Here is a 9953-nt window from a genome sequence, read left to right as displayed (position 1 = left end):
CCAAGCAGACCTAATAGACATCTACAGAACTCTCCACCCCAAATCAATAGAATATACATTCTTCTTAGCACCACATCACACTTATTCTAAAATTGACCACATAATTGAAAGCAAAGCACTCCTCAGCAAACGTAAAAAAACACCAGAAACCACAACAAACTGTCTCTCAGACCACAGTGCAATCAAACTAGAACTCAGGATTAAGAAACTCACTCAAAACCACATAACTACATGGAAACTGAACAACATGCTCCTGAATGACTACTGGGTACATAATGAAATGAAGGCAGAAATAAAGATGTTCTTTGAAACCAATAAGAACAAAGACACAACATACCAGAATCTCTGGGACACATTTAAAGCAGTGTGTAGAGGGAAATTTATAGCACTAAATGTCCACAAGAGAAAGCAGAAAAGATCTAAAATTGACACCCTAACATCACAATTAAAAGAATTAGAGAAGCAAGAGCAAACACATTCAAAAGCTAGCAGAAGGCAAGAAATAACTAAGATCAGGGCAGAACTGAAGGAGATAGAGACACAAAAATCCTACAGAAAATCAAGGAATCCAGAAGCTGGTTTTTTGAATAGATCAACAAAATAGATGAACCACTAGCAAGACTAATAAAGAAGAAAAGAGAGAAGAATCAAATAGATGCAATAAAAAATAATAAATGAGATATCACCACTGATTCCACAGAAATACAAACCACCATCAGAGAATACTATAAACACCTCTACATATATAAACTAGAAAATCTAGAAGAAATGGATAAATTCTTGGACACATACACCCTCCCAAGACTAAACCAGGAAGAAGTTGAATCTTTGAATAGACAAATAACAGGTTCTGAAATTGAGGTAATAATTTATAGCCTACCAACCAAAAAAAGTCCAGGACCAGATGGATTCACAGCTGAATTCTACCAGAGGTACAAAGAGGAGCTGGTAGCATTCCTTCTGAAACTATTCCAATCAATAGAAAAATAGAGAATCCTCCCTAACTCATTTTATGAGGCCAGCATCATCCTGATACCAAAGCCTGGCAGAGACACAACAACAAAAAAAGAATTTTAGACCAGTGTCCCTGATGAACATCAATGCAAAAATCCTCAATATAAAACTGACAAACTGAATCCAGCAGCACATCAAAAAGCTTATCCACCATGATCAAGTCAGTTTCATCCCTGGAATGCAAGGCTGGTTCAACATATGCAAATCAATAACTGTAATCTATAACATAAACAGAACCAATGACAAAAACCACATGATTATCTCAGTAGATGCAGAAAAGGCCTATGCCAAAACTCAACAGCCCCTAATTTTAAAAACTCTTAAGAAACTAGTAATTGATGGAATGTATCTCAAAATAATAAGAGCTATTTATGACAAATGCACAGTCAAGATCATACTGAATGGGCAAAAACTGGAAGCATTCCCTTTGAAACCTGGCACATGACAAGGATGCCCTCTCTTACCATTCCTATTCAACATAGTGTCTGAAGTTCTGGCCAGGGCAATCAGGCAAGAGAAAGAAATAAAGGTATTCAATTAGGAAAAGAGGAAGCCAAATTGTCCCCGTTTGCAGATAACATGATTGTATATTTACAAAATCCCATAGTCTCAGCCCAAAATCTTCTTAAGCTGATAAGCAACTTCACCAAAGTCTCAAGATACAAAATCAATGTGCAAAAATCACAAGCATTCTTATATACCAATAACAGACAAACAGAGAGCCAAATCACGAGTGAACTGCCATTCACAAATGCTACAAAGAGAATAAAATACCTAGGAATCCAACTTACAAGGGATGTGAAGGACCTCTTCAAGGAGAACTACAAACCACTGCTCAATGAAATAAAAGAGGACAGAAACAAATGGAAGAACATTCCATGCTCATGGATAGGAATAATCAATATTGTGAAAATGGCCACACTGCCTAAAGTAATTTATAGATTCAATGCTATTCCCATCCAGCTACCAATGACTTTCTTCACAGAATTGGAGAAAACTACTTTAAAGTTCATATGGAACCAAAAAAGAGCCTGCATTGCCAAGACAATCCTAAGCAAAAAGAACAAAGTTGGAGACAGCACACTATATGACTTCAAACTATACTACAAGGCTATAGTAACCAAAACAGCATGGCACTTGTACCAAAACAGGTGTATATATATATACCAATGGAACCGAAGAGGCCTCAGAAATAACACCACACATCTACAACCATCTGATCTTTGACAAACCTGAGAAAAGCAAGAAATGGGGAAAGGATTCCTTATTTAATAAATGGTGCTGGGAAAACTGGCTATGCATATGTAGAAAGCTGAAACTGGATCTCTTCCTTACACCTTATACAAAAATTAACTTAGGATGGATTAAAGACTTAAATGTTAGACCTAAAACCAGAAAAACCCTGAAAGAAAACCTAGGCAATACCATTCAGGACATAGGCATGGGCAAAGACTTCATGACTAAAACACCAAAAGCAATGACAACAAAAGCCAAAATAGACAAATGGGATCTAATTAAACTAAACAACTTCCGCACAGCAATAGAAATTATCATCAGAGTGAACAGGCAACCTACAGAATGGGAGAAAATTTTTACAATCTACTCATCTGACAAAGGGCTAATATCCAGAATATACAAAGAATTTAAACAAATTTACAAGGAAAAAAAAACATCAAAAAGTGGGCAAAGGATATGAAGAGACACTTCTCAAAAAAAGACATTGATGCAGCCAACAGACACATGAAAAAGTGCTCATCATCACTGGTCATCAGAGAAATGCAAATCAAAACCACAATGAGATACCATCTCATACCAGTTAAAAGGGCAATCATTAAAAAGTCAGGAAACAACAGATGCTGGAGAGGATGTGGATAAATAGGAATGCTTTTATACTGTTGGAGGGAGTGTAAATTAGTTCAATCATTGTGGAAGACAGTGTGGCGATTCCTCAAGGATCTAGAACTAGAAATACCATTTGACCCAGAGATCCCATTACTGGGTATATACCCAAAGGATTATAAATCATGCTACTATAAAGACACGTGCACACATATGTTTATTGCGGCACTATTCACAATAACAAAGACTTGGAACCCACCCAAATGTCCATCAATGATAGACTAGATTAAGAAAATGTGGCACATATACACCATGGAATACTATGCAGCCATAAAAAAGGATGAGTTCGGCTGGGCACGGTGGCTCATGCCTGTAATCCCAGCACTATGGGAGGCTGAGGCAGGCGGATCACGAGGTCAGGAGACCAAGACCATCCTGGCTAACATGGTGAAACCCCGTCTCTACTAAAAATACAAAAAGTAGTCAGGCGTGGTGGTGGGCGCCTATAGTCCCAGCTACTCGGGAGGCTGAAGCAGGAGAATGGCATGAACCCGTGAGGTGTAGCTTGCAGTGAGCCAAGATCGTGCCACTGCACTCTAGCCTGGGCAACAGAGCGAGACTCTGTCTCAAAAAAAAGGATGAGTTCATGTCCTTTCAATGGACATGGATGAAGCTGGAAACCATCATTCTGTGCAAACTATCACAAGGACAGAAAACCAAACACCGCATGTTCTCACTCATAGGTGGGAATTGAACAATGAGAACACATGGACACAAGGCAGGGAACATAATACACTGGGGCCTGTCAGAGGGTGGGGGGATGGGGGTTTTGGGGGAGGGATATCATTGGGAGAAATGCCTAGTGCAAATGACAAGTTGATAGGTCCAGAAAACCAAAATGCCACATGTATACCTATGTAACAAACCTGCACATTCTGCACATGCACCCTATAACTGAAAGTATAATAATAATAAAAAAAAGACAAGTCGAGATTTTTCAAGTACCCAACTTTTTGACGTGGTTTCAAAGGTAAGCAGTCTAATGTACCAAGTGTGAAGACAGTTATGTAAACAGATTAACATAAGATTGAAAGCCATTAGAATAGGAGTCAGTGTATTTTGCATCTGTCTAGCCTTTGAGTTTAGAAAAGATTTTATGACTGCGTCAGGTTCCTAGCGGTGTTGTAACAAAGTACCACATAAAACTGTGTGGATTAAATCAATAGAAATTTATTCTTTCATATTTCTGGAGGCTGGAAATATGAAATCAAGGTATCTTAAGGGAAATGCAGGTTCTGGTGGCCAGATCTCAACATTTTTCTAAAAGTATCCTGAAATATTGTTGTTTTTAAAATATATATGTATAATTTTGAATTCTAGAACTGTGGCAGTTAATTAGAAATTCCTTCTCTTTTAATAATTATTGGGCAGATTAATCCTGTATAGCCCAAGTAAAGATCATGTGGGCTTGATTCAATTTATAATTTTTAAATATACATTTGCATGTACACACAAACATATATTTGTGGAAAAAACATCACAACTCTAAATTATAAACCCAGGCGCATGCATGCCAAGGAGACAATGACATTCTGTCTTTAAGGAATCCTGCAGCATTTATATTTTTCTGAGTACTGCATAACAAGGCCATTTCTTGCTGAAGGAATATTTTTATTATCTATCTTGCATGTTGACTTGCTTATAAGTGCCTTGTTGTTAGATGTTTGCTTAAGACTTTTCTTTTATGACTATAGCTTGACATTAAAATGTGTTACATGGATCAGCCTGGGTGTTGTTAAAGTCACTTTGAGGGGCTTTTTTCAGACTTTCTATATTTCGTTGATAAAACATTGCTATTGCTAAAGCCTCTGGGATTGAGTATAAGACCAAAGTCTTAAACAACGGTTTCGTTCATATTCAACCAAGCTCTATATTCCATGCAGGGTTTCATTAATGAAGTATGTTTCTTTGAACATTAGTAAACATGAATTTTTGTGGTACAAATTGTCATTAAGGTCTTGGAATAAAATTCTCTAGATTTCTTGGCAAAATATTTGGTCCTGTTTTCATTTCCTTGAGGGAAAAACACATGAAACTTTATAAACTATGGTACCCTCCTTATATTAGTGCCAGGTGTTAAAAAGATACAGCATTCAACTCTGTAATTCACCAACAATTTTTTTTGAATGATTAATCTGTGCTCAGCTTTGTGTTACAATCTATGACATCATTCATGTTGTCAGCTCTGAAGCCTTGAACCCTTGAGAAAGAAAAGGTTGAAAAATTTCCTTAAGTGGTTAATATATACCAAAAGGGTCTCTTCCTAACTCCTATCACATCATGATGAACACATTAATACTAATACTATAACTCAAGATATCCATAATTATAAATCCTGAAATTTCTACCCATACACCAATGAATAGCAATAGACTCCATTAACCATACTGGCCTAAAGATGTCTGTGTCAATTCAAACTTTCCATTGTGTCTAAATATATATATTCAAATAGATGCCATAAAAGCATTTTAAAGAAGACACAAGTATAATAGGAGTTTATTGTAACACATTTAAGGAATGAAATAATTATCCAGATTTCAGAAGCAATGTTGGGATTGGGATACTAGTAGAAGATACTATGGTAAGGAAGTTAGGAGACCTCAGATTCTTGCCTAAGGCTGTCTTGCTTCTCTGCCTCACAAGGTCCTCAAAGAACATAAAACACAAGAAATTACAGCAAATAAATGTCAATTCATAAGCTGTCTTTAAGCTTGACAAATCAATGAAAATCTCCAGTGAGCCAGATTAGACCACATTAATGAGTACAGGAGCTAAGTGCAATTTAGAATCTAGGCACACATCACATGCCAGATCCAGCAGGAAAAGAGACAGAAACAGAAATCCACTGCCATGTGCTGAACCTTTGCAGCCCAGTGATCTCACTCTCTTACAAACACAGCCCAGCAAATGTTCTGGAATCTCTCCAGTCAAAATCATGGTTCTTCCTCTAGAGGACAAGAGACGATGGGAGCATATAAAGGAGGTCTTGAAGGCACACCTTTCTTTAGATATGAATGCCACTTCATGGACTGTCTAAAATAAGGCAAATGTACTACATATATATTTACATATGCATGCATATAAATATATATGTAAATATATTTATTTTATAATTATATATCAATGGCCACACATTTTGTGAGACAGTCCTAATATTATGTAAGCATATTTTTTAACAAGAATGAACCATAAAATGTGTAATTTAATGTGATTTTATATTTATAGGCTTTTTAAAAAAATCAAATGTATAAATTGGAAAATTATGTCTCTTATTAGAACACATGAACAGATTTAATAAAATGCGTTCCCCAGTTATATAAATAATAATTTCAACACTACGCTGACATTGTAGGAACAGGAGTATATACAAAAAGCAACAGCCCAGATGAAGGAGAGATTAATTCTATGGGAGACACAAAGAAGCAAATCCCAGAAAGTTCACTCAAAAGGCACTATCTATTTGGAAGGATAAACTGTAATTCAGAAGATAGATGGCAAGAGAAAGGCATTCCTGTTAGAGGAAAAAAAATGCTTAAAGGCTTAAAAAGGTAAAAGAGTGGGCTATGTTTGCATGAGAGCAAGTAGTTGATATCTGTACATTATGCCTCAAATGTGGAGACAGAAGTGATTTATATGGTCCCGTAAGAGAATAAGCATAAAGCTCTGTAGCACCTTCTCAAAAGCCTATTTATTATACTATCTCTGTTCTGTACTTTGATTTACTTCTCCTAATATTCCAAAATCATTTTTTCAAGTGAAAATCTAATATTACTGTCTTGATTAGTAACCTGCATTGTCTATGGAGAATATTCTTACAGGAAACTAGTGATGGCTAATAACCAGCAGGAGGGTGTCCTGTGGGTGTCCAGCACCTGCAGCTTGCCATAGTGAAAAGGAAGCATGTTAGGAAATTAATTACTGGAGAGTAGGGAGTGGCCAAGAGACCTTGATGCATGAAATAGACAGAGCCAGGTTTAGATTCTTTGGTACAGTGGGAATCGCTCATCATTCATGCAGTTTATTTCATCAGAATTTGTCTAGCACAGCTTGGTCGTGCAAACATTGAACACTGGGAGAACCAAACAAGCAAAATAGATTAAGACAGCTATGTTCATTACAATTCAGAACAAGTGTAAAGTCATCCCAGAACATTTTACAATATGTACCTTCTCCAGGCACAAGATTAAAACAAATACTTGCTTAGTATCAATATTAAACTTAAGTCAGAGAATTTTTTGGATTGACTTTAGCAGACTTTATAGTAGTAACCAGATTGTTATTCTAGAACCTTCCAATACTGATCCAGTGCCACAGAATTTTACAGTTGATTTTCTTGCTGTTGCACTGGGACATAATCTTTTTTTTTTTTTTTTTTTTTTGCTTTTATTATTTTTCAATTGAATTTTTACTTGAGCATTCCCAAAGTCAGAAAGCAAATTGGATTATACAGTAAAAATTACAATGTCCATTCATATCTCCTCCTCATATGCTTTTATTTCTTGTGTATAGTTCCAGATACATTTTATGGAAATATGAACAGCTAAAACTATACAATCTTTTCCTCTTTTTATACAAATAGTGGTATATAAAACACACTATATAAAACTTTTATGTTTAACCAGTTTTAAGTGATTTAGAATGTCTCAAAATGTTTGCCTTTCCAAATAATGTTGCAATAAATAACTTTGTTACATGTAATTTTGAGCTTATGCAAGTATAGCTCTAGAATAAAATTAGGAAGTCTAATTGTAGAATTAAAATACATGAACAATTATAAAATCCAGTAAATACTGCCAGAGTACCCCCTTTTTATTTATTTCAAAAATTTACACTCTCACTAGCAGCAAATGAGGGTGTCTTCAATACTTTGGGTCTCCAAATCCCACAGGTAAAATTGGTGAGGTTTTCATTCTCTTCCTGAATGTGTTTCTCAACTTGAAGATAAACGAAAACTCTTCCATGTCCCCAATAAAAACAAAAACATACAACCTCAATAACAAAAGGAAGAATGATTCTTCCTTTTGTTAGGAAAAAAGATATAAAAGAAAGACATAAATAAAGTGGATTCCAGCAGAATTTTATTTCAGTTACAAATCCAGCAGATAATATTTAAGTGTTTTGTTTTGTGAAAATTCTGCTGATGACTAATGTTACCAAAGGTGAATGTGAGAATGACAAAAATCGATTAATATAGCCAGAAATTCCTTATGCTATGTTTTTTGCATGCTTTGTGGTTTTCTTTGAGCACATTTGGTTTCATCTATTTATCCAAAATGTTGAAATATCCACATATTAAAGAGCTACAAAATGAATGTATGTGGCAAGACCTCTTGCATCTAGCAATGGTAAAACAAAAGACTCTTTCTGATTTTGAGAATCCACTTATTATGATCCAAGTAACAATTAGGCAGGAAAAAAATTCACAGTGAAATAATTAAGAACAATTATCACATTATTGAGTTTGAGAGGTATTTCAGTTTCAGGTAATTGATTCCAATTACCTGTGAATCAAACGGATGTGCTTGTAACCAACGAAACATTTCCAGTGCTTCCAAGAAGCTAACCCTAGTAGTCTAAAATATCACTTTAGGAATGTACAAAAATAAGAAGAAAGGTAAATTATGAGAGGTTGTTTTGTTGTTGTTGTTGTTTGGTGTTTTTGTTGTTGTAGATGAAGAGGGTAATTCTGACCAGTAATATGCACAATTATCACCTAAGGGCTTGGTTAAAATGGAAATTCTGATTCAGTAATTCTGCAGTGAGGCCTGAAATTCTGCCTTTTAAGCAAACTGCAGGGTGATGTCAATGCTACTGGCTCATGAACCACATGAAGGTATAGAGAAGAGAAATATGAACCAAGTTGGTAACACTTTAATCCCTATGTCAGACTTTGAGTGTATTATGGTGTTATAACCTCTTGCTGCATGCGTGAAGTTTATGGATAATAAGTTCAACTATAATCTATGCTATTTCCATAAGAAGAACAGAAAAATAAAACAACTTAACACCTTTCCCTATTAATAGAAAAGCATCAGAGAGAAAATTCACAGCATCTTCCTATGAAAAGAATAATACTTGTTAGTGATTATATTAGTTTGGTGAGGCTGCCATAAGAAAGTATTATGTTGGTGCAAAAGGAATTGTGTTTTTTACCATTATTTTAATAGACTAGGTTGTTAAACAACAGAAGTTTTCCTATAGTTCTAGGCTAGAAGTTCAAAATCAAGGTCTTGGCAGCTTTAATTTTTTCTGAGGGCTTTGAAAAAAGAATTTTCTAGGCCTCTCTTTATGGTTTATAGATGCTGTTTTCTTTTGTTGTCTCTTCACGTCATCTTTTTTCTGTGTATATGTCTGTGTCCAAATTTCACCTTTTTTCTGTGTATATGTCTGTGTCCAAATTTCACCTTTTTATAAGGACATCAGTCATGTTGATTACTTCTGTAAATGCCCTATCTCCAAATATGGTCACATTTTCAAGTATTGGGGTTTAGGACTTTAACTTATGAAATTTTTTTTTCTTTTTTTTTTTTTTTTGTGAGATGGAGTCTTGCTCTGTCGCACAGGCTGGAGTGCAGTGGCACGATCTCGGCTCACTGCAAGCTCTGCCTCCCGGGTTCACACCATTCTCCTGCCTCAGCCTCCTGAGTAGCTGAGACTACAGGCAACCGCCACCATGCCCAGCTAATTGTTGTATTTTTAGTAGAGACAGGGTTTCACCAAGTTGGCCACGCTGGTCTTGAACTCCTGACCTCAGGTGATCCACCCGCCTCAGCCTCCCAAAGTGCTGGGATTACAGGTGTGAGCCAATGTGCCCAGCCTAACTTTTAAAATTTGAGGTGAACAGTTACACCTGTAACAGAATTTCCTCCAATTCTGTTGCATTCTGCCCAAATCTCTTACCTGTAAAATGGGTAAAGTATGCTATGGAAACAATGAAATAATTACATTCAGCAGGCATAAACAGCAGAAGGCATCACTCACTCTTCCGGCTATAATTACAAGGGTATATATTAATTATATAGAGTAAATGTTGAAATTAT

This window comes from Pongo abelii, chromosome 9 (genome assembly GCF_028885655.2).
Source record: "Pongo abelii isolate AG06213 chromosome 9, NHGRI_mPonAbe1-v2.0_pri, whole genome shotgun sequence".
Lineage (NCBI taxonomy): Eukaryota > Metazoa > Chordata > Mammalia > Primates > Hominidae > Pongo > Pongo abelii.
Note: the sequence above shows the minus strand (reverse complement) of the source record.